Source organism: Engystomops pustulosus, chromosome 9 (assembly GCF_040894005.1).
Source record: "Engystomops pustulosus chromosome 9, aEngPut4.maternal, whole genome shotgun sequence".
NCBI lineage: Eukaryota > Metazoa > Chordata > Amphibia > Anura > Leptodactylidae > Engystomops > Engystomops pustulosus.
In genome coordinates this window covers 66189216-66212646 of record NC_092419.1, presented here as the reverse complement: position 1 = coordinate 66212646, position 23431 = coordinate 66189216, and the positions used below count along the sequence as shown (strand labels likewise).

The 23431-nt window shown below is 45.1% G+C and overlaps 56 pseudogenes; all 56 read right to left on the bottom strand.

Moving 5' to 3' along the window:
• Positions 1-173: 173 nt before the first annotated feature.
• Positions 174-292, bottom strand: LOC140094382 (5S ribosomal RNA; annotated as a pseudogene).
• A 459-nt stretch (positions 293-751) lies between these two features.
• On the bottom strand, positions 752-870 carry LOC140088300 (5S ribosomal RNA; annotated as a pseudogene).
• Positions 871-940: 70 nt separating this feature from the next.
• LOC140079992 (5S ribosomal RNA) lies at positions 941-1059 on the bottom strand (annotated as a pseudogene).
• A 71-nt stretch (positions 1060-1130) lies between these two features.
• On the bottom strand, positions 1131-1249 carry LOC140098583 (5S ribosomal RNA; annotated as a pseudogene).
• A 70-nt stretch (positions 1250-1319) lies between these two features.
• Positions 1320-1438, bottom strand: LOC140087819 (5S ribosomal RNA; annotated as a pseudogene).
• Positions 1439-2075: 637 nt separating this feature from the next.
• On the bottom strand, positions 2076-2194 carry LOC140097282 (5S ribosomal RNA; annotated as a pseudogene).
• Positions 2195-2642: 448 nt separating this feature from the next.
• On the bottom strand, positions 2643-2761 carry LOC140097071 (5S ribosomal RNA; annotated as a pseudogene).
• A 448-nt stretch (positions 2762-3209) lies between these two features.
• On the bottom strand, positions 3210-3328 carry LOC140087441 (5S ribosomal RNA; annotated as a pseudogene).
• Positions 3329-3590: 262 nt separating this feature from the next.
• On the bottom strand, positions 3591-3709 carry LOC140083331 (5S ribosomal RNA; annotated as a pseudogene).
• A 70-nt stretch (positions 3710-3779) lies between these two features.
• LOC140097245 (5S ribosomal RNA) lies at positions 3780-3898 on the bottom strand (annotated as a pseudogene).
• Positions 3899-4157: 259 nt separating this feature from the next.
• Positions 4158-4276, bottom strand: LOC140088195 (5S ribosomal RNA; annotated as a pseudogene).
• Positions 4277-4346: 70 nt separating this feature from the next.
• LOC140097043 (5S ribosomal RNA) lies at positions 4347-4465 on the bottom strand (annotated as a pseudogene).
• Positions 4466-4535: 70 nt separating this feature from the next.
• On the bottom strand, positions 4536-4654 carry LOC140083120 (5S ribosomal RNA; annotated as a pseudogene).
• Positions 4655-4913: 259 nt separating this feature from the next.
• Positions 4914-5032, bottom strand: LOC140083119 (5S ribosomal RNA; annotated as a pseudogene).
• A 259-nt stretch (positions 5033-5291) lies between these two features.
• On the bottom strand, positions 5292-5410 carry LOC140095015 (5S ribosomal RNA; annotated as a pseudogene).
• Positions 5411-5859: 449 nt separating this feature from the next.
• LOC140099172 (5S ribosomal RNA) lies at positions 5860-5978 on the bottom strand (annotated as a pseudogene).
• Positions 5979-6429: 451 nt separating this feature from the next.
• On the bottom strand, positions 6430-6548 carry LOC140095709 (5S ribosomal RNA; annotated as a pseudogene).
• A 70-nt stretch (positions 6549-6618) lies between these two features.
• On the bottom strand, positions 6619-6737 carry LOC140099170 (5S ribosomal RNA; annotated as a pseudogene).
• Positions 6738-7188: 451 nt separating this feature from the next.
• Positions 7189-7307, bottom strand: LOC140095708 (5S ribosomal RNA; annotated as a pseudogene).
• A 70-nt stretch (positions 7308-7377) lies between these two features.
• On the bottom strand, positions 7378-7496 carry LOC140089267 (5S ribosomal RNA; annotated as a pseudogene).
• A 259-nt stretch (positions 7497-7755) lies between these two features.
• On the bottom strand, positions 7756-7874 carry LOC140094380 (5S ribosomal RNA; annotated as a pseudogene).
• Positions 7875-7944: 70 nt separating this feature from the next.
• On the bottom strand, positions 7945-8063 carry LOC140097244 (5S ribosomal RNA; annotated as a pseudogene).
• Positions 8064-8322: 259 nt separating this feature from the next.
• LOC140098408 (5S ribosomal RNA) lies at positions 8323-8441 on the bottom strand (annotated as a pseudogene).
• Positions 8442-8511: 70 nt separating this feature from the next.
• LOC140097042 (5S ribosomal RNA) lies at positions 8512-8630 on the bottom strand (annotated as a pseudogene).
• Positions 8631-8700: 70 nt separating this feature from the next.
• LOC140083118 (5S ribosomal RNA) lies at positions 8701-8819 on the bottom strand (annotated as a pseudogene).
• Positions 8820-9267: 448 nt separating this feature from the next.
• LOC140086657 (5S ribosomal RNA) lies at positions 9268-9386 on the bottom strand (annotated as a pseudogene).
• Positions 9387-9645: 259 nt separating this feature from the next.
• Positions 9646-9764, bottom strand: LOC140089266 (5S ribosomal RNA; annotated as a pseudogene).
• Positions 9765-10402: 638 nt separating this feature from the next.
• LOC140082132 (5S ribosomal RNA) lies at positions 10403-10521 on the bottom strand (annotated as a pseudogene).
• An 829-nt stretch (positions 10522-11350) lies between these two features.
• Positions 11351-11469, bottom strand: LOC140089281 (5S ribosomal RNA; annotated as a pseudogene).
• Positions 11470-11728: 259 nt separating this feature from the next.
• On the bottom strand, positions 11729-11847 carry LOC140094379 (5S ribosomal RNA; annotated as a pseudogene).
• A 70-nt stretch (positions 11848-11917) lies between these two features.
• Positions 11918-12036, bottom strand: LOC140096422 (5S ribosomal RNA; annotated as a pseudogene).
• A 70-nt stretch (positions 12037-12106) lies between these two features.
• On the bottom strand, positions 12107-12225 carry LOC140079991 (5S ribosomal RNA; annotated as a pseudogene).
• Positions 12226-12296: 71 nt separating this feature from the next.
• LOC140098582 (5S ribosomal RNA) lies at positions 12297-12415 on the bottom strand (annotated as a pseudogene).
• Positions 12416-12485: 70 nt separating this feature from the next.
• LOC140087818 (5S ribosomal RNA) lies at positions 12486-12604 on the bottom strand (annotated as a pseudogene).
• A 637-nt stretch (positions 12605-13241) lies between these two features.
• On the bottom strand, positions 13242-13360 carry LOC140097281 (5S ribosomal RNA; annotated as a pseudogene).
• A 448-nt stretch (positions 13361-13808) lies between these two features.
• On the bottom strand, positions 13809-13927 carry LOC140099169 (5S ribosomal RNA; annotated as a pseudogene).
• Positions 13928-14189: 262 nt separating this feature from the next.
• On the bottom strand, positions 14190-14308 carry LOC140083328 (5S ribosomal RNA; annotated as a pseudogene).
• A 259-nt stretch (positions 14309-14567) lies between these two features.
• On the bottom strand, positions 14568-14686 carry LOC140095014 (5S ribosomal RNA; annotated as a pseudogene).
• Positions 14687-15135: 449 nt separating this feature from the next.
• Positions 15136-15254, bottom strand: LOC140099168 (5S ribosomal RNA; annotated as a pseudogene).
• Positions 15255-15705: 451 nt separating this feature from the next.
• On the bottom strand, positions 15706-15824 carry LOC140095713 (5S ribosomal RNA; annotated as a pseudogene).
• Positions 15825-15894: 70 nt separating this feature from the next.
• LOC140099166 (5S ribosomal RNA) lies at positions 15895-16013 on the bottom strand (annotated as a pseudogene).
• A 451-nt stretch (positions 16014-16464) lies between these two features.
• Positions 16465-16583, bottom strand: LOC140095712 (5S ribosomal RNA; annotated as a pseudogene).
• Positions 16584-16653: 70 nt separating this feature from the next.
• LOC140089280 (5S ribosomal RNA) lies at positions 16654-16772 on the bottom strand (annotated as a pseudogene).
• A 448-nt stretch (positions 16773-17220) lies between these two features.
• Positions 17221-17339, bottom strand: LOC140097243 (5S ribosomal RNA; annotated as a pseudogene).
• Positions 17340-17598: 259 nt separating this feature from the next.
• On the bottom strand, positions 17599-17717 carry LOC140098409 (5S ribosomal RNA; annotated as a pseudogene).
• A 70-nt stretch (positions 17718-17787) lies between these two features.
• Positions 17788-17906, bottom strand: LOC140097041 (5S ribosomal RNA; annotated as a pseudogene).
• Positions 17907-17976: 70 nt separating this feature from the next.
• On the bottom strand, positions 17977-18095 carry LOC140083135 (5S ribosomal RNA; annotated as a pseudogene).
• Positions 18096-18543: 448 nt separating this feature from the next.
• On the bottom strand, positions 18544-18662 carry LOC140086656 (5S ribosomal RNA; annotated as a pseudogene).
• A 259-nt stretch (positions 18663-18921) lies between these two features.
• On the bottom strand, positions 18922-19040 carry LOC140098590 (5S ribosomal RNA; annotated as a pseudogene).
• A 70-nt stretch (positions 19041-19110) lies between these two features.
• Positions 19111-19229, bottom strand: LOC140097040 (5S ribosomal RNA; annotated as a pseudogene).
• A 638-nt stretch (positions 19230-19867) lies between these two features.
• On the bottom strand, positions 19868-19986 carry LOC140082130 (5S ribosomal RNA; annotated as a pseudogene).
• Positions 19987-21008: 1022 nt separating this feature from the next.
• LOC140083327 (5S ribosomal RNA) lies at positions 21009-21127 on the bottom strand (annotated as a pseudogene).
• A 508-nt stretch (positions 21128-21635) lies between these two features.
• On the bottom strand, positions 21636-21754 carry LOC140083326 (5S ribosomal RNA; annotated as a pseudogene).
• A 262-nt stretch (positions 21755-22016) lies between these two features.
• Positions 22017-22135, bottom strand: LOC140083613 (5S ribosomal RNA; annotated as a pseudogene).
• A 70-nt stretch (positions 22136-22205) lies between these two features.
• On the bottom strand, positions 22206-22324 carry LOC140086480 (5S ribosomal RNA; annotated as a pseudogene).
• Positions 22325-22772: 448 nt separating this feature from the next.
• LOC140092490 (5S ribosomal RNA) lies at positions 22773-22891 on the bottom strand (annotated as a pseudogene).
• Positions 22892-23431: the final 540 nt, after the last annotated feature.

The following is a 23431-nucleotide window of genomic DNA, read 5'->3' as shown; positions in this document are numbered from 1 at the left end:
AATTCCCAGCCAGTCTCCCATGCTGGTACTTGCCAAGCCTTAAGCTGCATCGCTGCTGCGATCTGACAAGAGCACACACATTCAGCTTAGAATGGCCGTTGACAGCAGCTGTTCAATTTGAACCTTCTTTTACTATCTCATAGAGAAACTAACACAATTTTCAGGTTCAAAAAGGTCAACGGAACTTGGGATTGCCAGCCAGTCTCCCATGCTGGTACTTGCCAAGCCTTAAGCTGCATTGCTGCTGCGATCTGACGAGAGCAGGCACATTCAGCTTAGAATGGCCGTTGACAGCAGCTGTTCAATTTGAACCTTCTTTTACTATCTCATAGAGAAACTAACACAATTTTCAGGTTCAAAAAGGTCAACGGAAGTTGGGATTCGCAGCCAGTCTCCCATGCTGGTACTTGCCAAGCCTTAAGCTGCATCTCTGCATCGCTGCTGCGATCTGACAAGAGCACGCACATTCAGCTTAGATAGGCCGTTGACAGCAACTGTTCAATTTGAACCTTCTTTTACTATCTCATAGAGAAACTAACACAATTTTCAGGTTCAAAAATGTCAACAGAACTTAGGATTCCCAGCCAGTCTCCCATGCTGGTACTTGCCAAGCCTTAAGCTGCATTGCTGCTGCGATCTGACGAGAGCAGGCACATTAAGCTTAGTAGAATGGCCATTGACAGCAGCTGTTCAATTTGAACCTTCTTTTACTATCTCATAGAGAAACTAACACAATTTTCAGGTTCAAAAAGGTCAACGGAACTTGGGATTCGCAGCCAGTCTCCCATGCTGGTACTTGCCAAGCCTTAAGCTGCATTGCTGCTGCGATCTGACGAGAGCAGGCACATTCAGCTTAGAATGGCCGTTGACAGCAGCAGTTCAATTTGAACCTTCTTTTACCATCTTTGACATAGAAACTAACAATTTTCAGGTTCAAAATGGTCAACAGAACTTGGGATTCCCAGCCAGTCTCCCATGCTGGTACTTGCCAAGCCTTAAGCTGCATTGCTGCTGCGATCTGACGAGAGCAGGCACATTCAGCTTAGAATGGCCGTTGACAGCAGCTGTTCAATTTGAACCTTCTTTTACTATCTCATAGAGAAACTAACACAATTTTTTAGGTTCAAAAAGGTCAACGGAACTTGGGATTCCCAGCCAGTCTCCCATGCTGGTACTTGCCAAGCCTTAAGCTGCATTGCTGCTGCGATCTGACAAGAGCACGCACATGCAGCTTAGAATGGCCGTTGACAGCAGCTGTTCAATTTGAACCTTCTTTTACTATCTCATAGAGAAACTAACACAATTTTCAGGTTCAAAAAGGTCAACAGAACTTGGGATTCCCAGCCAGTCTCCCTTGCTGGTACTTGCCAAGCCTTAAGCTGCATTGCTGCTGCGATCTGACGAGAGCAGGCACATTCAGCTTAGAATGGCCGTTGACAGCAGCTGTTCAATTTGAACCTTCTTTTACTATCTCATAGAGAAACTAACACAATTTTCAGGTTCAAAAAGGTCAACAGAACTTGGGATTGCCAGCCAGTCTCCCATGCTGGTACTTGCCAAGCCTTAAGCTGCATTGCTGCTGCGATCTGACGAGAGCAGGCACATTCAGCTTAGAATGGTTGTTGACAGCAGCTGTTCAATTTGAACCTTCTTTTACTATCTCATAGAGAAACTAACACAATTTTCAGGTTCAAAAAGGTCAACAGAACTTGGGATTCCTAGCCAGTCCCCCATGCTGGTACTTGCCAAGCCTTAAGCTGTATCGCTGCAGCGATCTGACAAGTGCACGCACATTCAGCTTAGAATGGCCGTTGACAGCAGCTGTTCAATTTGAACCTTCTTTTACTATCTCATAGAGAAACTAACACAATTTTCAGGTTCAAAAAGGTCAACGGAACTTGGGATTCGCAGCCAGTCTCCCATGCTGGTACTTGCCAAGCCTTAAGCTGCATCGCTGCTGCGATCTGACAAGAGCACGCACATTCAGCTTAGAATGGCCGTTGACAGCAGTTGTTCAATTTGAACCTTCTTTTACTATCTCATAGAGAAACTAACACAATTTTCAGGTTCAAAAAGGTCAACAGAACTTGGGATTCCCAGCCAGTCTCCCATGCTGGTACTTGCCAAGCCTTAAGCTGCATTGCTGCTGCGATCTGACGAGAGGAGGCACATTCAGCTTAGAATGGCCGTTGACAGCAACTGTTCAATTTGAACCTTCTTTTACTATCTCATAGAGAAACTAACACAATTTTCAGGTTCAAAAAGGTCAACAGAACTTGGGATTCCCAGCCAGTCTCCCATGCTGGTACTTGCCAAGCCTTAAGCTGCATCGCTGCTGTGATCTGACAAGAGCCCGCACATTCAGCTTAGAATGGCCGTTGACAGCAGCTGTTCAATTTGAACCTTCTTTTACTATCTCATAGAGAAACTAACACAATTTTCAGGTTCAAAAAGGTCAACGGAAGTTGGGATTCGCAGCCAGTCTCCCATGCTGGTACTTGCCAAGCCTTAAGCTGCATCGCTGCTGCGATCTGACAAGAGCACGCACATTCAGCTTAGAAAGGCCGTTGACAGCAACTGTTCAATTTGAACCTTCTTTTACTATCTCATAGAGAAACTAACACAATTTTCAGGTTCAAAAAGGTCAACGGAACTTGGGATTCCCAGCCAGTCTCCCATGCTGGTACTTGCCAAGCCTTAAGCTGCATTGCTGCTGCGATCTGACGAGAGCAGGCACATTCAGCTTAGAATGGTTGTTGACAGCAGCTGTTCAATTTGAACCTTCTTTTACTATCTCATAGAGAAACTAACACAATTTTCAGGTTCAAAAAGGTCAACAGAACTTGGGATTCCTAGCCAGTCCCCCATGCTGGTACTTGCCAAGCCTTAAGCTGCATCGCTGCAGCGATCTGACAAGTGCACGCACATTCAGCTTAGAATGGCCGTTGACAGCAGCTGTTCAATTTGAACCTTCTTTTACTATCTCATAGAGAAACTAACACAATTTTCAGGTTCAAAAAGGTCAACGGAACTTGGGATTCGCAGCCAGTCTCCCATGCTGGTCCTTGCCAAGCCTTAAGCTGCATCGCTGCTGCGATCTGACAAGAGCACTTACATTCAGCTTAGAATGGCCGTTGACAGCAGTTGTTCAATTTGAACCTTCTTTTACTATCTCATAGAGAAACTAACACAATTTTCAGGTTCAAAAAGGTCAACAGAACTTGGGATTCCTAGCCAGTCCCCCATGCTGGTACTTGCCAAGCCTTAAGCTGCATTGCTGCTGCGATCTGACGAGAGCAGGCACATTCAGCTTAGAATGGCCGTTGACAGCAGCTGTTCAATTTGAACCTTCTTTTACTATCTCATAGAGAAACTAACACAATTTTCAGGTTCAAAAATGTCAACAGAACTTGGGATTCCCAGCCAGTCTCCCATGCTGGTACTTGCCAAGCCTTAAGCTGCATTGCTGCTGCGATCTGACGAGAGCAGGCACATTAAGCTTAGTAGAATGGCCGTTGACAGCAGCTGTTCAATTTGAACCTTCTTTTACTATCTCATAGAGAAACTAACACAATTTTCAGGTTCAAAAATGTCAACAGAACTTGGGATTCCCAGCCAGTCTCCCATGCTGGTACTTGCCAAGCCTTAAGCTGCATTGCTGCTGCGATCTGACGAGAGCAGGCACATTCAGCTTAGAATGGCCGTTGACAGCAGCTGCTCAATTTGAACCTTCTTTTACTATCTCATAGAGAAACTAACACAATTTTCAGGTTCAAAAAGGTCAACAGAACTTGGGATTCCCAGCCAGTCTCCCATGCTGGTACTTGCCAAGCCTTAAGCTGCATCGCTGCTGCGATCTGACAAGAGCACGCACATTCAGCTTAGAATGGCCGTTGACAGCAGCTGTTCAATTTGAACCTTCTTTTACTATCTCATAGAGAAACTAACACAATTTTCAGGTTCAAAAAGGGCAACGGAACTTGGGATTGCCAGCCAGTCTCCCATGCTGGTACTTGCCAAGCCTTAAGCTGCATTGCTGCAGTTATCTGACGAGAGCAGGCACATTCAGCTTAGAATGGCCGTTGACAGCAGCTGTTCAATTTGAACCTTCTTTTACTATCTCATAGAGAAACTAACACAATTTTCAGGTTCAAAAAGGTCAACGGAACTTGGGATTCGCAGCCAGTCTCCCATGCTGGTACTTGCCAAGCCTTAAGCTGCATTGCTGCTGCGATCTGACGAGAGCAGGCACATTCAGCTTAGAATGGCCGTTGACAGCAGCTGTTCAATTTGAACCTTCTTTTACTATCTCATAGAGAAACTAACACAATTTTCAGGTTCAAAAAGGTCAACAGAACTTGGGATTTCCAGACAGTCTCCCATGCTGGTACTTGCCAAGCCTTAAGCTGCATTGCTGCTGCGATCTGAGGAGAGCAGGCACATTCAGCTTAGAATGGCCGTTGAAAGCAGCTGTTCAATTTGAACCTTCTTTTACTATCTCATAGAGAAACTAACACAATTTTCAGGTTCAAAAAGGTCAACGGAACTTGGGATTCCCAGCCAGTCTCCCATGCTGGTACTTGCCAAGCCTTAAGCTGCATTGCTGCTGCGATCTGACGAGAACAGGCACATTCAGCTTAGAATGGCCGTTGACAGCAGCTGTTCAATTTGAACCTTCTTTTACTATCTCATAGAGAAACTAACATAATTTTCAGGTTCAAAAAGGTCAACAGAACTTGGGATTCCCAGCCAGTCTCCCATGCTGGTACTTGCCAAGCCTTAAGCTGCAACGCTGCTGCGATCTGACAAGAGCACACACATTCAGCTTAGAATGGCCGTTGACAGCAGCTGTTCAATTTGAACCTTCTTTTACTATCTCATAGAGAAACTAACACAATTTTCAGGTTCAAAAAGGTCAACGGAACTTGGGATTCCCAGCCAGTCTCCCATGCTGGTACTTGCCAAGCCTTAAGCTGCATTGCTGCTGCGATCTGACGAGAACAGGCACATTCAGCTTAGAATGGCCGTTGACAGCAGCTGTTCAATTTGAACCTTCTTTTACTATCTCATAGAGAAACTAACACAATTTTCAGGTTCAAAAAGGTCAACGGAACTTGGGATTCGCAGCCAGTCTCCCATGCTGGTACTTGCCAATCCTTAAGCTGCATAGCTGCTGCGATCCGACAAGAGCACGCGCATTCAGCTTAGAATGGCTGTTGACAGCAGCTGTTCATTTTGAACCTTCTTTTACTATCTCATAGAGAAACTAACACAATTTTCAGGTTCAAAAAGGTCAACGGAACTTGGGATTCCCAGCCAGTCTCCCATGCTGGTACTTGCCAAGCCTTAAGCTGCATTGCTGCTGCGATCTGACGAGAGAAGGCACATTCAGCTTAGAATGGCCGTTGACAGCAGCTGCCTAATTTCTACTTTCTTTTACTATCTCATAGAGAAACTAACACAATTTTCAGGTTCCAAAAGGTCAACAGAACTTGGGATTCCCAGCCAGTCTCCCATGCTGGTACTTGCCAAGCCTTAAGCTGCAACGCTGCTGCGATCTGACAAGAGCATGCACATTCAGCTTAGAATGGCCGTTGACAGCAGCTGTTCAATTTGAACCTTCTTTTACTATCTCATAGAGAAACTAACACAATTTTAAGGTTAAAAAAAGGTCAACGGAACTTATGATTCCCAGCCAGTCTCCCATGCTGGTACTTGCCAAGCCTTAAGCTGCATTGCTGCTGCGATCTGACAAGAGCAGGCATATTCAGCTTAGAATGGCAGTTGACAGCAGCTGTTCATTTTGAACCTTCTTTTACTATCTCATAGAGAAACTAACACAATTTTCAGGTTCAAAAAGGTCAACGGAACTTGGGATTCCCAGCCAGTCTCCCATGCTGGTACTTGCCAAGCCTTAAGCTGCATTGCTGCTGCGATCTGACGAGAGCAGGCACATTCAGCTTAGAATGGCCGTTGACAGCAACTGTTCAATTTGAACCTTCTTTTACTATCTCATAGAGAAACTAACACAATTTTCAGGTTCAAAAAGGTTAACAGAACTTGGGATTCCCAGCCAGTCTCCCATGCTGGTACTTGCCAAGCCTTAAGCTGCATCGCTGCTGCGATCTGACAAGAGCCCGCACATTCAGCTTAGAATGGCCGTTGACAGCAGCTGTTCAATTTGAACCTTCTTTTACTATCTCATAGAGAAACTAACACAATTTTCAGGTTCAAAAAGGTCAACGGAAGTTGGGATTCGCAGCCAGTCTCCCATGCTGGTACTTGCCAAGCCTTAAGCTGCATTGCTGCTGCGATCTGACGAGATCAGGCACATTAAGCTTAGTAGAATGGCCGTTGACAGCAGCTGTTCAATTTGAACCTTCTTTTATTATCTCATAGAGAAACTAACACAATTTTCAGGTTCAAAAATGTCAACAGAACTTGGGATTCCCAGCCAGTCTCCCATGCTGGTACTTGCCAAGCCTTAAGCTGCATTGCTGCTGCGATCTGACCAGAGCAGGCACATTCAGCTTAGAATGGCTGTTGACAGCAGCTGTTCAATTTGAACCTTCTTTTACTATCTCATAGAGAAACTAACACAATTTTCAGGTTCAAAAAGGTCAACGGAACTTGGGATTCCCAGCCAGTCTCCCATGCTGGTACTTGCCAAGCCTTAAGCTGCATTGCTGCTGCGATCTGACGAGAGCAGGCACATTCAGCTTAGAATGGCCGTTGACAGCAACTGTTCAATTTGAACCTTCTTTTACTATCTCATAGAGAAACTAACACAATTTTCAGGTTCAAAAAGGTTAACAGAACTTGGGATTCCCAGCCAGTCTCCCATGCTGGTACTTGCCAAGCCTTAAGCTGCATCGCTGCTGCGATCTGACAAGAGCCCGCACATTCAGCTTAGAATGGCCGTTGACAGCAGCTGTTCAATTTGAACCTTCTTTTACTATCTCATAGAGAAACTAACACAATTTTCAGGTTCAAAAAGGTCAACGGAAGTTGGGATTCCCAGCCAGTCTCCCATGCTGGTACTTGCCAAGCCTTAAGCTGCATTGCTGCTGCGATCTGACGAGAGCAGGCACATTAAGCTTAGTAGAATGGCCGTTGACAGCAGCTGTTCAATTTGAACCTTCTTTTACTATCTCATAGAGAAACTAACACAATTTTCAGGTTCAAAAATGTCAACAGAACTTGGGATTCCCAGCCAGTCTCCCATGCTGGTACTTGCCAAGCCTTAAGCTGCATTGCTGCTGCGATCTGACCAGAGCAGGCACATTCAGCTTAGAATGGCTGTTGACAGCAGCTGTTCAATTTGAACCTTCTTTTACTATCTCATAGAGAAACTAACACAATTTTCAGGTTCAAAAAGGTCAACGGAACTTGGGATTCCCAGCTAGTCTCCCATGCTGGAACTTGCCAAGCCTTAAGCTGCATTGCTGCTGCGATCTGACGAGAGCAGGCACATTCAGCTTAGAATGGCCGTTGACAGCAGCTGTTCAATTTGAACCTTCTTTTACTATCTCATAGAGAAACTAACACAATTTTCAGGTTCAAAAAGGTCAACAGAACTTGGGATTCCCAGCCAGTCTCCCATGCTGGTACTTGCCAAGCCTTAAGCTGCATCGCTGCTGCGATCTGACAAGAGCACGCACATTCAGCTTAGAATGGCCATTGACAGCAGCTGTTCAATTTGAACCTTCTTTTACTATCTCATAGAGAAACTAACACAATTTTCAGGTTCAAAAAGGTCAACGGAACTTGGGATTGCCAGCCAGTCTCCCATGCTGGTACTTGCCAAGCCTTAAGCTGCATTGCTGCTGCGATCTGACGAGAGCAGGCACATTCAGCTTAGAATGGCCGTTGACAGCAGCTGTTCAATTTGAACCTTCTTTTACTATCTCATAGAGAAACTAACACAATTTTCAGGTTCAAAAAGGTCAACAGAACTTGGGATTCCCAGCCAGTCTCCCATGCTGGTACTTGCCAAGCCTTAAGCTGCATCGCTGCTGCGATCTGACAAGAGCACGCACATTCAGCTTAGAATGGCCGTTGACAGCAGCTGTTCAATTTGAACCTTCTTTTACTATCTCATAGAGAAACTAACACAATTTTCAGGTTCAAAAAGGGCAACGGAACTTGGGATTGCCAGCCAGTCTCCCATGCTGGTACTTGCCAAGCCTTAAGCTGCATTGCTGCAGTTATCTGACGAGAGCAGGCACATTCAGCTTAGAATGGCCGTTGACAGCAGCTGTTCAATTTGAACCTTCTTTTACTATCTCATAGAGAAACTAACACAATTTTCAGGTTCAAAAAGGTCAACGGAACTTGGGATTCGCAGCCAGTCTCCCATGCTGGTACTTGCCAAGCCTTAAGCTGCATTGCTGCTGCGATCTGACGAGAGCAGGCACATTCAGCTTAGAATGGCGGTTGACAGCAGCTGTTCAATTTGAACCTTCTTTTACTATCTCATAGAGAAACTAACACAATTTTCAGGTTCAAAAAGGTCAACAGAACTTGGGATTTCCAGACAGTCTCCCATGCTGGTACTTGCCAAGCCTTAAGCTGCATTGCTGCTGCGATCTGAGGAGAGCAGGCACATTCAGCTTAGAATGGCCGTTGAAAGCAGCTGTTCAATTTGAACCTTCTTTTACTATCTCATAGAGAAACTAACACAATTTTCAGGTTCAAAAAGGTCAACGGAACTTGGGATTCCCAGCCAGTCTCCCATGCTGGTACTTGCCAAGCCTTAAGCTGCATTGCTGCTGCGATCTGACGAGAACAGGCACATTCAGCTTAGAATGGCCGTTGACAGCAGCTGTTCAATTTGAACCTTCTTTTACTATCTCATAGAGAAACTAACATAATTTTCAGGTTCAAAAAGGTCAACAGAACTTGGGATTCCCAGCCAGTCTCCCATGCTGGTACTTGCCAAGCCTTAAGCTGCAACGCTGCTGCGATCTGACAAGAGCACACACATTCAGCTTAGAATGGCCGTTGACAGCAGCTGTTCAATTTGAACCTTCTTTTACTATCTCATAGAGAAACTAACACAATTTTCAGGTTCAAAAAGGTCAACGGAACTTGGGATTCGCAGCCAGTCTCCCATGCTGGTACTTACCAATCCTTAAGCTGCATCGCTGCTGCGATCCGACAAGAGCACGCGCATTCAGCTTAGAATGGCTGTTGACAGCAGCTGTTCATTTTGAACCTTCTTTTACTATCTCATAGAGAAACTAACACAATTTTCAGGTTCAAAAAGGTTAACGGAACTTGGGATTCCCAGCCAGTCTCCCATGCTGGTACTTGCCAAGCCTTAAGCTGCATTGCTGCTGCGATCTGACGAGAGCAGGCACATTCAGCTTAGAATGGCCGTTGACAGCAGCTGCCTAATTTCTACTTTCTTTTACTATCTCATAGAGAAACTAACACAATTTTCAGGTTCAAAAAGGTCAACAGAACTTGGGATTCCCAGCCAGACTCCCATGCTGGTACTTGCCAAGCCTTAAGCTGCATTGCTGCTGCGATCTGACCAGAGCAGGCACATTCAGCTTAGAATGGTTGTTGACAGCAGCTGTTCAATTTGAACCTTCTTTTACTATCTCATAGAGAAACTAACACAATTTTCAGGTTCAAAAAGGTCAACGGAACTTGGGATTCCCAGCTAGTCTCCCATGCTGGAACTTGCCAAGCCTTAAGCTGCATTGCTGCTGCGATCTGACGAGAGCAGGCACATTCAGCTTAGAATGGCCGTTGACAGCAGCTGTTCAATTTGAACCTTCTTTTACTATCTCATAGAGAAACTAACACAATTTTCAGGTTCAAAAAGGTCAACGGAACTTGGGATTCGCAGCCAGTCTCCCATGCTGGTACTTGCCAAGCCTTAAGCTGCATTGCTGCTGCGATCTGACAAGAGCAGGCACATTCAGCTTAGAATGGCCGTTGATAGCAGCTGCCTAATTTCTACTTTCTTTTACTATCTCATAGAGAAACTAACACAATTTTCAGGTTCAAAAAGGTCAACAGAACTTGGGATTCCCAGCCAGTCTCCCATGCTGGTACTTGCCAAGCCTTAAGCTGCAACGCTGCTGCGATCTGACAAGAGCATGCACATTCAGCTTAGAATGGCCGTTGACAGCAGCTGTTCAATTTGAACCTTCTTTTACTATCTCATAGAGAAACTAACACAATTTTAAGGTTAAAAAAAGGTCAATGGAACTTATGATTCCCAGCCAGTCTCCCATGCTGGTACTTGCCAAGCCTTAAGCTGCATTGCTGCTGCGATCTGACGAGAGCATGCACATTCAGCTTAGAATGGCAGTTGACAGCAACTGTTCATTTTGAACCTTCTTTTACTATCTCATAGAGAAACTAACACAATTTTCAGGTTCAAAAATGTCAACGGAACTTGGGATTCCCAGCCAGTCTCCCATGCTGGTACTTGCCAAGCCTTAAGCTGCATTGCTGCTGCGATCTGACGAGAGCAGGCACATTCAGCTTAGAATGGCCGTTGACAGCAACTGTTCAATTTGAACCTTCTTTTACTATCTCATAGAGAAACTAACACAATTTTCAGGTTTTAAAAAGGTCAACAGAACTTGGGATTCCCAGCCAGTCTCCCATGCTGGTACTTGCCAAGCCTTAAGCTGCATCGCTGCTGCGATCTGACAAGAGCCCGCACATTCAGCTTAGAATGGCCGTTGACAGCAGCTGTTCAATTTGAACCTTCTTTTACTATCTCATAGAGAAACTAACACAATTTTCAGGTTCAAAAAGGTCAACGGAACTTGGGATTTGCAGCCAGTCTCCCATGCTGGTACTTGCCAAGCCTTAAGCTGCATCGCTGCTGCGATCTGACAAGAGCACGCACATTCAGCTTAGAAAGGCAGTTGACAGCAGCTGTTCAATTTGAACCTTCTTTTACTATCTCATAGAGAAACTAACACAATTTTCAGGTTCAAAAGGTCAACGGAAGTTGGGATTCGCAGCCAGTCTCCCATGCTGGTACTTGCCAAGCCTTAAGCTGCATTGCTGCTGCGATCTGACGAGAGCAGGCACATTAAGCTTAGTAGAATGGCCGTTGACAGCAGCTGTTCAATTTGAACCTTCTTTTACTATCTCATAGAGAAACTAACACAATTTTCAGGTTCAAAAATGTCAACAGAACTTGGGATTCCCAGCCAGTCTCCCATGCTGGTACTTGCCAAGCCTTAAGCTGCATTGCTGCTGCGATCTGACCAGAGCAGGCACATTCAGCTTAGAATGGTTGTTGACAGCAGCTGTTCAATTTGAACCTTCTTTTACTATCTCATAGAGAAACTAACACAATTTTCAGGTTCAAAAAGGTCAACGGAACTTGGGATTCCCAGCTAGTCTCCCATGCTGGAACTTGCCAAGCCTTAAGCTGCATTGCTGCTGCGATCTGACGAGAGCAGGCACATTCAGCTTAGAATGGCCGTTGACAGCAGCTGTTCAATTTGAACCTTCTTTTACTATCTCATAGAGAAACTAACAAAATTTTCAGGTTCAAAAAGGTCAACAGAACTTGGGATTCCCAGCCAGTCTCCCATGCTGGTACTTGCCAAGCCTTAAGCTGCATCGCTGCTGCGATCTGACAAGAGCACACACATTCAGCTTAGAATGGCCGTTGACAGCAGCTGTTCAATTTGAACCTTCTTTTACTATCTCATAGAGAAACTAACACAATTTTCAGGTTCAAAAAGGTCAACGGAACTTGGGATTGCCAGCCAGTCTCCCATGCTGGTACTTGCCAAGCCTTAAGCTGCATTGCTGCTGCGATCTGACGAGAGCAGGCACATTCAGCTTAGAATGGCCGTTGACAGCAGCTGTTCAATTTGAACCTTCTTTTACTATCTCATAGAGAAACTAACACAATTTTCAGGTTCAAAAAGGTCAACGGAACTTGGGATTCGCAGCCAGTCTCCCATGCTGGTACTTGCCAAGCCTTAAGCTGCATTGCTGCTGCGATCTGTCGAGAGCAGGCACATTCAGCTTAGAATGGCCGTTGACAGCAGCAGTTCAATTTGAACCTTCTTTTACCATCTTTGACAGAGAAACTAACAATTTTCAGGTTCAAAATGGTCAACAGAACTTGGGATTCCCAGCCAGTCTCCCATGCTGGTACTTGCCAAGCCTTAAGCTGCATTGCTGCTGCGATCTGACGAGAGCAGGCACATTCAGCTTAGAATGGCCGTTGACAGCAGCTGTTCAATTTGAACCTTCTTTTACTATCTCATAGAGAAACTAACACAATTTTTTAGGTTCAAAAAGGTCAACGGAACTTGGGATTCCCAGCCAGTCTCCCATGCTGGTACTTGCCAAGCCTTAAGCTGCATTGCTGCTGCGATCTGACAAGAGCACGCACATGCAGCTTAGAATGGCCGTTGACAGCAGCTGTTCAATTTGAACCTTCTTTTACTATCTCATAGAGAAACTAACACAATTTTCAGGTTCAAAAAGGTCAACAGAACTTGGGATTCCCAGCCAGTCTCCCTTGCTGGTACTTGCCAAGCCTTAAGCTGCATTGCTGCTGCGATCTGACGAGAGCAGGCACATTCAGCTTAGAATGGCCGTTGACAGCAGCTGTTCAATTTGAACCTTCTTTTACTATCTCATAGAGAAACTAACACAATTTTCAGGTTCAAAAAGGTCAACAGAACTTGGGATTGCCAGCCAGTCTCCCATGCTGGTACTTGCCAAGCCTTAAGCTGCATTGCTGCTGCGATCTGACGAGAGCAGGCACATTCAGCTTAGAATGGTTGTTGACAGCAGCTGTTCAATTTGAACCTTCTTTTACTATCTCATAGAGAAACTAACACAATTTTCAGGTTCAAAAAGGTCAACAGAACTTGGGATTCCTAGCCAGTCCCCCATGCTGGTACTTGCCAAGCCTTAAGCTGCATCGCTGCAGCGATCTGACAAGTGCACGCACATTCAGCTTAGAATGGCCGTTGACAGCAGCTGTTCAATTTGAACCTTCTTTTACTATCTCATAGAGAAACTAACACAATTTTCAGGTTCAAAAAGGTCAACGGAACTTGGGATTTGCAGCCAGTCTCCCATGCTGGTACTTGCCAAGCCTTAAGCTGCATCGCTGCTGCGATCTGACAAGAGCACGCACATTCAGCTTAGAATGGCCGTTGACATCAGTTGTTCAATTTGAACCTTCTTTTACTATCTCATAGAGAAACTAACACAATTTTCAGGTTCAAAAAGGTCAACAGAACTTGGGATTCCCAGCCAGTCTCCCATGCTGGTACTTGCCAAGCCTTAAGCTGCATTGCTGCTGCGATCTGACGAGAGGAGGCACATTCAGCTTAGAATGGCCGTTGACAGCAACTGTTCAATTTGAACCTTCTTTTACTATCTCATAGAGAAACTAACACAATTTTCAGGTTCAAAAAGGTCAACAGAACTTGGGATTCCCAGCCAGTCTCCCATGCTGGTACTTGCCAAGCCTTAAGCTGCATCGCTGCTGTGATCTGACAAGAGCCCGCACATTCAGCTTAGAATGGCCGTTGACAGCAGCTGTTCAATTTGAACCTTCTTTTACTATCTCATAGAGAAACTAACACAATTTTCAGGTTCAAAAAGGTCAACGGAAGTTGGGATTCGCAGCCAGTCTCCCATGCTGGTACTTGCCAAGCCTTAAGCTGCATCGCTGCTGCGATCTGACAAGAGCACGCACATTCAGCTTAGAAAGGCCGTTGACAGCAACTGTTCAATTTGAACCTTCTTTTACTATCTCATAGAGAAACTAACACAATTTTCAGGTTCAAAAAGGTCAACGGAACTTGGGATTCCCAGCCAGTCTCCCATGCTGGTACTTGCCAAGCCTTAAGCTGCATTGCTGCTGCGATCTGACGAGAGCAGGCACATTCAGCTTAGAATGGCCGTTGACAGCAGCTGTTCAATTTGAACCTTCTTTTACTATCTCATAGAGAAACTAACACAATTTTCAGGTTCAAAAATGTCAACAGAACTTGGGATTCCCAGCCAGTCTCCCATGCTGGTACTTGCCAAGCCTTAAGCTGCATTGCTGCTGCGATCTGACGAGAGCAGGCACATTAAGCTTAGTAGAATGGCCGTTGACAGCAGCTGTTCAATTTGAACCTTCTTTTACTATCTCATAGAGAAACTAACACAATTTTCAGGTTCAAAAATGTCAACAGAACTTGGGATTCCCAGCCAGTCTCCCATGCTGGTACTTGCCAAGCCTTAAGCTGCATTGCTGCTGCGATCTGACGAGAGCAGGCACATTCAGCTTAGAATGGCCGTTGACAGCAGCTGTTCAATTTGAACCTTCTTTTACTATCTCATAGAGAAACTAACACAATTTTCAGGTTCAAAAAGGTAAACAGAACTTGGGATTCCCAGCCAGTCTCCCATGCTGGTACTTGCCAAGCCTTAAGCTGCATCGCTGCTGCGATCTGACAAGAGCACGCACATTCAGCTTAGAATGGCCGTTGACAGCAGCTGTTCAATTTGAACCTTCTTTTACTATCTCATAGAGAAACTAACACAATTTTCAGGTTCAAAAAGGTCAACGGAACTTGGGATTCCCAGCCAGTCTCCCATGCTGGTACTTGCCAAGCCTTAAGCTGCATTGCTGCTGCGATCTGACGAGAGAAGGCACATTCAGCTTAGAATGGCCGTTGACAGCAGCTGCCTAATTTCTACTTTCTTTTACTATCTCATAGAGAAACTAACACAATTTTCAGGTTCCAAAAGGTCAACAGAACTTGGGATTCCCAGCCAGTCTCCCATGCTGGTACTTGCCAAGCCTTAAGCTGCAACGCTGCTGCGATCTGACAAGAGCATGCACATTCAGCTTAGAATGGCCGTTGACAGCAGCTGTTCAATTTGAACCTTCTTTTACTATCTCATAGAGAAACTAACACAATTTTAAGGTTAAAAAAAGGTCAACGGAACTTATGATTCCCAGCCAGTCTCCCATGCTGGTACTTGCCAAGCCTTAAGCTGCATTGCTGCTGCGATCTGACAAGAGCAGGCATATTCAGCTTAGAATGGCAGTTGACAGCAGCTGTTCATTTTGAACCTTCTTTTACTATCTCATAGAGAAACTAACACAATTTTCAGGTTCAAAAAGGTCAACGGAACTTGGGATTCCCAGCCAGTCTCCCATGCTGGTACTTGCCAAGCCTTAAGCTGCATTGCTGCTGCGATCTGACGAGAGCAGGCACATTCAGCTTAGAATGGCCGTTGACAGCAACTGTTCAATTTGAACCTTCTTTTACTATCTCATAGAGAAACTAACACAATTTTCAGGTTCAAAAAGGTTAACAGAACTTGGGATTCCCAGCCAGTCTCCCATGCTGGTACTTGCCAAGCCTTAAGCTGCATCGCTGCTGCGATCTGACAAGAGCCCGCACATTCAGCTTAGAATGGCCGTTGACAGCAGCTGTTCAATTTGAACCTTCTTTTACTATCTCATAGAGAAACTAACACAATTTTCAGGTTCAAAAAGGTCAACGGAAGTTGGGATTCGCAGCCAGTCTCCCATGCTGGTACTTGCCAAGCCTTAAGCTGCATTGCTGCTGCGATCTGACGAGATCAGGCACATTAAGCTTAGTAGAATGGCCGTTGACAGCAGCTGTTCAATTTGAACCTTCTTTTATTATCTCATAGAGAAACTAACACAATTTTCAGGTTCAAAAATGTCAACAGAACTTGGGATTCCCAGCCAGTCTCCCATGCTGGTACTTGCCAAGCCTTAAGCTGCATTGCTGCTGCGATCTGACCAGAGCAGGCACATTCAGCTTAGAATGGCTGTTGACAGCAGCTGTTCAATTTGAACCTTCTTTTACTATCTCATAGAGAAACTAACACAATTTTCAGGTTCAAAAAGGTCAACGGAACTTGGGATTCCCAGCCAGTCTCCCATGCTGGTACTTGCCAAGCCTTAAGCTGCATTGCTGCTGCGATCTGACGAGAGCAGGCACATTCAGCTTAGAATGGCCGTTGACAGCAACTGTTCAATTTGAACCTTCTTTTACTATCTCATAGAGAAACTAACACAATTTTCAGGTTCAAAAAGGTTAACAGAACTTGGGATTCCCAGCCAGTCTCCCATGCTGGTACTTGCCAAGCCTTAAGCTGCATCGCTGCTGCGATCTGACAAGAGCCCGCACATTCAGCTTAGAATGGCCGTTGACAGCAGCTGTTCAATTTGAACCTTCTTTTACTATCTCATAGAGAAACTAACACAATTTTCAGGTTCAAAAAGGTCAACGGAAGTTGGGATTCCCAGCCAGTCTCCCATGCTGGTACTTGCCAAGCCTTAAGCTGCATTGCTGCTGCGATCTGACGAGAGCAGGCACATTAAGCTTAGTAGAATGGCCGTTGACAGCAGCTGTTCAATTTGAACCTTCTTTTACTATCTCATAGAGAAACTAACACAATTTTCAGGTTCAAAAATGTCAACAGAACTTGGGATTCCCAGCCAGTCTCCCATGCTGGTACTTGCCAAGCCTTAAGCTGCATTGCTGCTGCGATCTGACCAGAGCAGGCACATTCAGCTTAGAATGGCTGTTGACAGCAGCTGTTCAATTTGAACCTTCTTTTACTATCTCATAGAGAAACTAACACAATTTTCAGGTTCAAAAAGGTCAACGGAACTTGGGATTCCCAGCTAGTCTCCCATGCTGGAACTTGCCAAGCCTTAAGCTGCATTGCTGCTGCGATCTGACGAGAGCAGGCACATTCAGCTTAGAATGGCCGTTGACAGCAGCTGTTCAATTTGAACCTTCTTTTACTATCTCATAGAGAAACTAACACAATTTTCAGGTTCAAAAAGGTCAACAGAACTTGGGATTCCCAGCCAGTCTCCCATGCTGGTACTTGCCAAGCCTTAAGCTGCATCGCTGCTGCGATCTGACAAGAGCACGCACATTCAGCTTAGAATGGCCATTGACAGCAGCTGTTCAATTTGAACCTTCTTTTACTATCTCATAGAGAAACTAACACAATTTTCAGGTTCAAAAAGGTCAACGGAACGTGGGATTGCCAGCCAGTCTCCCATGCTGGTACTTGCCAAGCCTTAAGCTGCATTGCTGCTGCGATCTGACGAGAGCAGGCACATTCAGCTTAGAATGGCCGTTGACAGCAGCTGTTCAATTTGAACCTTCTTTTACTATCTCATAGAGAAACTAACACAATTTTCAGGTTCAAAAAGGTCAACAGAACTTGGGATTCCCAGCCAGTCTCCCATGCTGGTACTTGCCAAGCCTTAAGCTGCATCGCTGCTGCGATCTGACAAGAGCACGCACATTCAGCTTAGAATGGCCGTTGACAGCAGCTGTTCAATTTGAACCTTCTTTTACTATCTCATAGAGAAACTAACACAATTTTCAGGTTCAAAAAGGGCAACGGAACTTGGGATTGCCAGCCAGTCTCCCATGCTGGTACTTGCCAAGCCTTAAGCTGCATTGCTGCAGTTATCTGACGAGAGCAGGCACATTCAGCTTAGAATGGCCGTTGACAGCAGCTGTTCAATTTGAACCTTCTTTTACTATCTCATAGAGAAACTAACACAATTTTCAGGTTCAAAAAGGTCAACGGAACTTGGGATTCGCAGCCAGTCTCCCATGCTGGTACTTGCCAAGCCTTAAGCTGCATTGCTGCTGCGATCTGACGAGAGCAGGCACATTCAGCTTAGAATGGCGGTTGACAGCAGCTGTTCAATTTGAACCTTCTTTTACTATCTCATAGAGAAACTAACACAATTTTCAGGTTCAAAAAGGTCAACAGAACTTGGGATTTCCAGACAGTCTCCCATGCTGGTACTTGCCAAGCCTTAAGCTGCATTGCTGCTGCGATCTGAGGAGAGCAGGCACATTCAGCTTAGAATGGCCGTTGAAAGCAGCTGTTCAATTTGAACCTTCTTTTACTATCTCATAGAGAAACTAACACAATTTTCAGGTTCAAAAAGGTCAACGGAACTTGGGATTCCCAGCCAGTCTCCCATGCTGGTACTTGCCAAGCCTTAAGCTGCATTGCTGCTGCGATCTGACGAGAACAGGCACATTCAGCTTAGAATGGCCGTTGACAGCAGCTGTTCAATTTGAACCTTCTTTTACTATCTCATAGAGAAACTAACATAATTTTCAGGTTCAAAAAGGTCAACAGAACTTGGGATTCCCAGCCAGTCTCCCATGCTGGTACTTGCCAAGCCTTAAGCTGCAACGCTGCTGCGATCTGACAAGAGCACACACATTCAGCTTAGAATGGCCGTTGACAGCAGCTGTTCAATTTGAACCTTCTTTTACTATCTCATAGAGAAACTAACACAATTTTCAGGTTCAAAAAGGTCAACGGAACTTGGGATTCGCAGCCAGTCTCCCATGCTGGTACTTACCAATCCTTAAGCTGCATCGCTGCTGCGATCCGACAAGAGCACGCGCATTCAGCTTAGAATGGCTGTTGACAGCAGCTGTTCATTTTGAACCTTCTTTTACTATCTCATAGAGAAACTAACACAATTTTCAGGTTCAAAAAGGTTAACGGAACTTGGGATTCCCAGCCAGTCTCCCATGCTGGTACTTGCCAAGCCTTAAGCTGCATTGCTGCTGCGATCTGACGAGAGCAGGCACATTCAGCTTAGAATGGCCGTTGACAGCAGCTGCCTAATTTCTACTTTCTTTTACTATCTCATAGAGAAACTAACACAATTTTCAGGTTCAAAAAGGTCAACAGAACTTGGGATTCCCAGCCAGACTCCCATGCTGGTACTTGCCAAGCCTTAAGCTGCATTGCTGCTGCGATCTGACCAGAGCAGGCACATTCAGCTTAGAATGGTTGTTGACAGCAGCTGTTCAATTTGAACCTTCTTTTACTATCTCATAGAGAAACTAACACAATTTTCAGGTTCAAAAAGGTCAACGGAACTTGGGATTCCCAGCTAGTCTCCCATGCTGGAACTTGCCAAGCCTTAAGCTGCATTGCTGCTGCGATCTGACGAGAGCAGGCACATTCAGCTTAGAATGGCGGTTGACAGCAGCTGTTCAATTTGAACCTTCTTTTACTATCTCATAGAGAAACTAACACAATTTTCAGGTTCAAAAAGGTCAACAGAACTTGGGATTTCCAGACAGTCTCCCATGCTGGTACTTGCCAAGCCTTAAGCTGCATTGCTGCTGCGATCTGAGGAGAGCAGGCACATTCAGCTTAGAATGGCCGTTGAAAGCAGCTGTTCAATTTGAACCTTCTTTTACTATCTCATAGAGAAACTAACACAATTTTCAGGTTCAAAAAGGTCAACGGAACTTGGGATTCCCAGCTAGTCTCCCATGCTGGAACTTGCCAAGCCTTAAGCTGCATTGCTGCTGCGATCTGACAAGAGCAGGCACATTCAGCTTAGAATGGCCGTTGATAGCAGCTGCCTAATTTCTACTTTCTTTTACTATCTCATAGAGAAACTAACACAATTTTCAGGTTCAAAAAGGTCAACAGAACTTGGGATTCCCAGCCAGTCTCCCATGCTGGTACTTGCCAAGCCTTAAGCTGCAACGCTGCTGCGATCTGACAAGAGCATGCACATTCAGCTTAGAATGGCCGTTGACAGCAGCTGTTCAATTTGAACCTTCTTTTACTATCTCATAGAGAAACTAACACAATTTTAAGGTTAAAAAAAGGTCAATGGAACTTATGATTCCCAGCCAGTCTCCCATGCTGGTACTTGCCAAGCCTTAAGCTGCATTGCTGCTGCGATCTGACGAGAGCATGCACATTCAGCTTAGAATGGCAGTTGACAGCAACTGTTCATTTTGAACCTTCTTTTACTATCTCATAGAGAAACTAACACAATTTTCAGGTTCAAAAATGTCAACGGAACTTGGGATTCCCAGCCAGTCTCCCATGCTGGTACTTGCCAAGCCTTAAGCTGCATTGCTGCTGCGATCTGACGAGAGCAGGCACATTCAGCTTAGAATGGCCGTTGACAGCAACTGTTCAATTTGAACCTTCTTTTACTATCTCATAGAGAAACTAACACAATTTTCAGGTTTTAAAAAGGTCAACAGAACTTGGGATTCCCAGCCAGTCTCCCATGCTGGTACTTGCCAAGCCTTAAGCTGCATCGCTGCTGCGATCTGACAAGAGCCCGCACATTCAGCTTAGAATGGCCGTTGACAGCAGCTGTTCAATTTGAACCTTCTTTTACTATCTCATAGAGAAACTAACACAATTTTCAGGTTCAAAAAGGTCAACGGAACTTGGGATTTGCAGCCAGTCTCCCATGCTGGTACTTGCCAAGCCTTAAGCTGCATCGCTGCTGCGATCTGACAAGAGCACGCACATTCAGCTTAGAAAGGCAGTTGACAGCAGCTGTTCAATTTGAACCTTCTTTTACTATCTCATAGAGAAACTAACACAATTTTCAGGTTCAAAAAGGTCAACGGAAGTTGGGATTCGCAGCCAGTCTCCCATGCTGGTACTTGCCAAGCCTTAAGCTGCATTGCTGCTGCGATCTGACGAGAGCAGGCACATTAAGCTTAGTAGAATGGCCGTTGACAGCAGCTGTTCAATTTGAACCTTCTTTTACTATCTCATAGAGAAACTAACACAATTTTCAGGTTCAAAAATGTCAACAGAACTTGGGATTCCCAGCCAGTCTCCCATGCTGGTACTTGCCAAGCCTTAAGCTGCATTGCTGCTGCGATCTGACCAGAGCAGGCACATTCAGCTTAGAATGGTTGTTGACAGCAGCTGTTCAATTTGAACCTTCTTTTACTATCTCATAGAGAAACTAACACAATTTTCAGGTTCAAAAAGGTCAACGGAAGTTGGGATTCGCAGCCAGTCTCCCATGCTGGTACTTGCCAAGCCTTAAGCTGCATTGCTGCTGCGATCTGACGAGAGCAGGCACATTAAGCTTAGTAGAATGGCCGTTGACAGCAGCTGTTCAATTTGAACCTTCTTTTACTATCTCATAGAGAAACTAACACAATTTTCAGGTTCAAAAATGTCAACAGAACTTGGGATTCCCAGCCAGTCTCCCATGCTGGTACTTGCCAAGCCTTAAGCTGCATTGCTGCTGCGATCTGACGAGAGCAGGCACATTCAGCTTAGAATGGCCGTTGACAGCAGCTGTTCAATTTGAACCTTCTTTTACTATCTCATAGAGAAACTAACACAATTTTCAGGTTCAAAAAGGTCAACGGAACTTGGGATTCCCAGCCAGTCTCCCATGCTGGTACTTGCCAAGCCTTAAGCTGCATTGCTGCTGCGATCTGACGAGAGCAGGCACATTAAGCTTAGTAGATTGGCCGTTGACAGCAGCTGTTCAATTTGAACCTTCTTTTACTATCTCATAGAGAAACTAACACAATTTTCAGGTTCAAAAATGTCAACAGAACTTGGGATTCCCAGCCAGTCTCCCATGCTGGTACTTGCCAAGCCTTAAGCTGCATTGCTGCTGCGATCTGACGAGAGCATGCTGGTACTTGCCAAGCCTTAAGCTGCATTGCTGCTGCGATCTGACGAGAGCGGGCACATTAAGCTTAGTAGAATGGCCGTTGACAGCAGCTGTTCAATTTGAACCTTCTTTTACTATCTCATAGAGAAACTAACACAATTTTCAGGTTCAAAAATGTCAACAGAACTTGGGATTCCCAGCCAGTCTCCCATGCTGGTACTTGCCAAGCCTTAAGCTGCATTGCTGCTGCGATCTGACGAGAGCAGGCACATTCAGCTTAGAATGGCCGTTGACAGCAGCTGTTCAATTTGAACCTTCTTTTACTATCTCATAGAGAAACTAACACAATTTTCAGGTTCAAAAAGGTCAACGGAACTTGGGATTCCCAGCCAGTCTCCCATGCTGGTACTTGCCAAGCCTTAAGCTGCATTGCTGCTGCGATCTGACGAGAGCAGGCACATTAAGCTTAGTAGATTGGCCGTTGACAGCAGCTGTTCAATTTGAACCTTCTTTTACTATCTCATAGAGAAACTAACACAATTTTCAGGTTCAAAAATGTCAACAGAACTTGGGATTCCCAGCCAGTCTCCCATGCTGGTACTTGCCAAGCCTTAAGCTGCATTGCTACTGCGATCTGACGAGAGCAGGCACATTCAGCTTAGAATGGCCGTTGACAGCAGCTGTTCAATTTGAACCTTCTTTTACTATCTCATAGAGAAACTAACACAATTTTCAGGTTCAAAAAGGTCAACAGAACTTGGGATTCCCAGCTAGTCTCCCATGCTGGTACTTGCCAAGCCTTAAGCTGCATTGCTGCTGCGATCTGACGAGAGCAGGCACATTCAGCTTAGAACGGCCGTTGACAGCAGCTGTTCAATTTGAACCTTCTTTTACTATCTCATAGAGAAACTAACACAATTTTCAGGTTCAAAAAGGTCAACAGAACTTGGGATTCCCAGCCAGTCTCCCATGCTGGTACTTGCCAAGCCTTAAGCTGCATCGCTGCTGCGAACTGACAAGAGCACGCACATTCAGCTTAGAATGGCCGTTGACAGCAGCTGTTCAATTTGAACCTTCTTTTACTATCTCATAGAGAAACTAACACAATTTTCAGGTTCAAAAAGGTCAACGGAACTTGGGATTTACAGCCAGTCTCCCATGCTGGTACTTGCCAAGCCTTAAGCTGCATCGCTGCTGCGATCTGACAAGAGCACGCACATTCAGCTTAGAAAGGCTGTTGACAGCAACTGTTCAATTTGAACCTTCTTTTACTATCTCATAGAGAAACTAACACAATTTTCAGGTTCAAAAAGGTCAAAGGAACTTGGGATTCCCAGCCAGTCTCCCATGCTGGTACTTGCCAAGCCTTAAGCTGCATTGCTGCTGCGATCTGACGAGAGCAGGCACATTCAGCTTAGAATGGCCGTTGACAGCAGCTGTTCAATTTGAACCTTCTTTTACTATCTCATAGAGAAACTAACACAATTTTCAGGTTCAAAAAGGTAAACAGAACTTGGGATTCCCAGCCAGTCTCCCATGCTGGTACTTGCCAAGCCTTAAGCTGCATCGCTGCTGCGATCTGACAAGAGCACGCACATTCAGCTTAGAATGGCCGTTGACAGCAGCTGTTCAATTTGAACCTTCTTTTACTATCTCATAGAGAAACTAACACAATTTTCAGGTTCAAAAAGGGCAACGGAACTTGGGATTGCCAGCCAGTCTCCCATGCTGGTACTTGCCAAGCCTTAAGCTGCATTGCTGCAGTTATCTGACGAGAGCAGGCACATTCAGCTTAGAATGGCCGTTGACAGCAGCTGTTCAATTTGAACCTTCTTTTACTATCTCATAGAGAAACTAACACAATTTTCAGGTTCAAAAAGGTCAACGGAACTTGGGATTCCCAGCCAGTCTCCCATGCTGGTACTTGCCAAGCCTTAAGCTGCATTGCTGCTGCGATCTGACGAGAGCGGG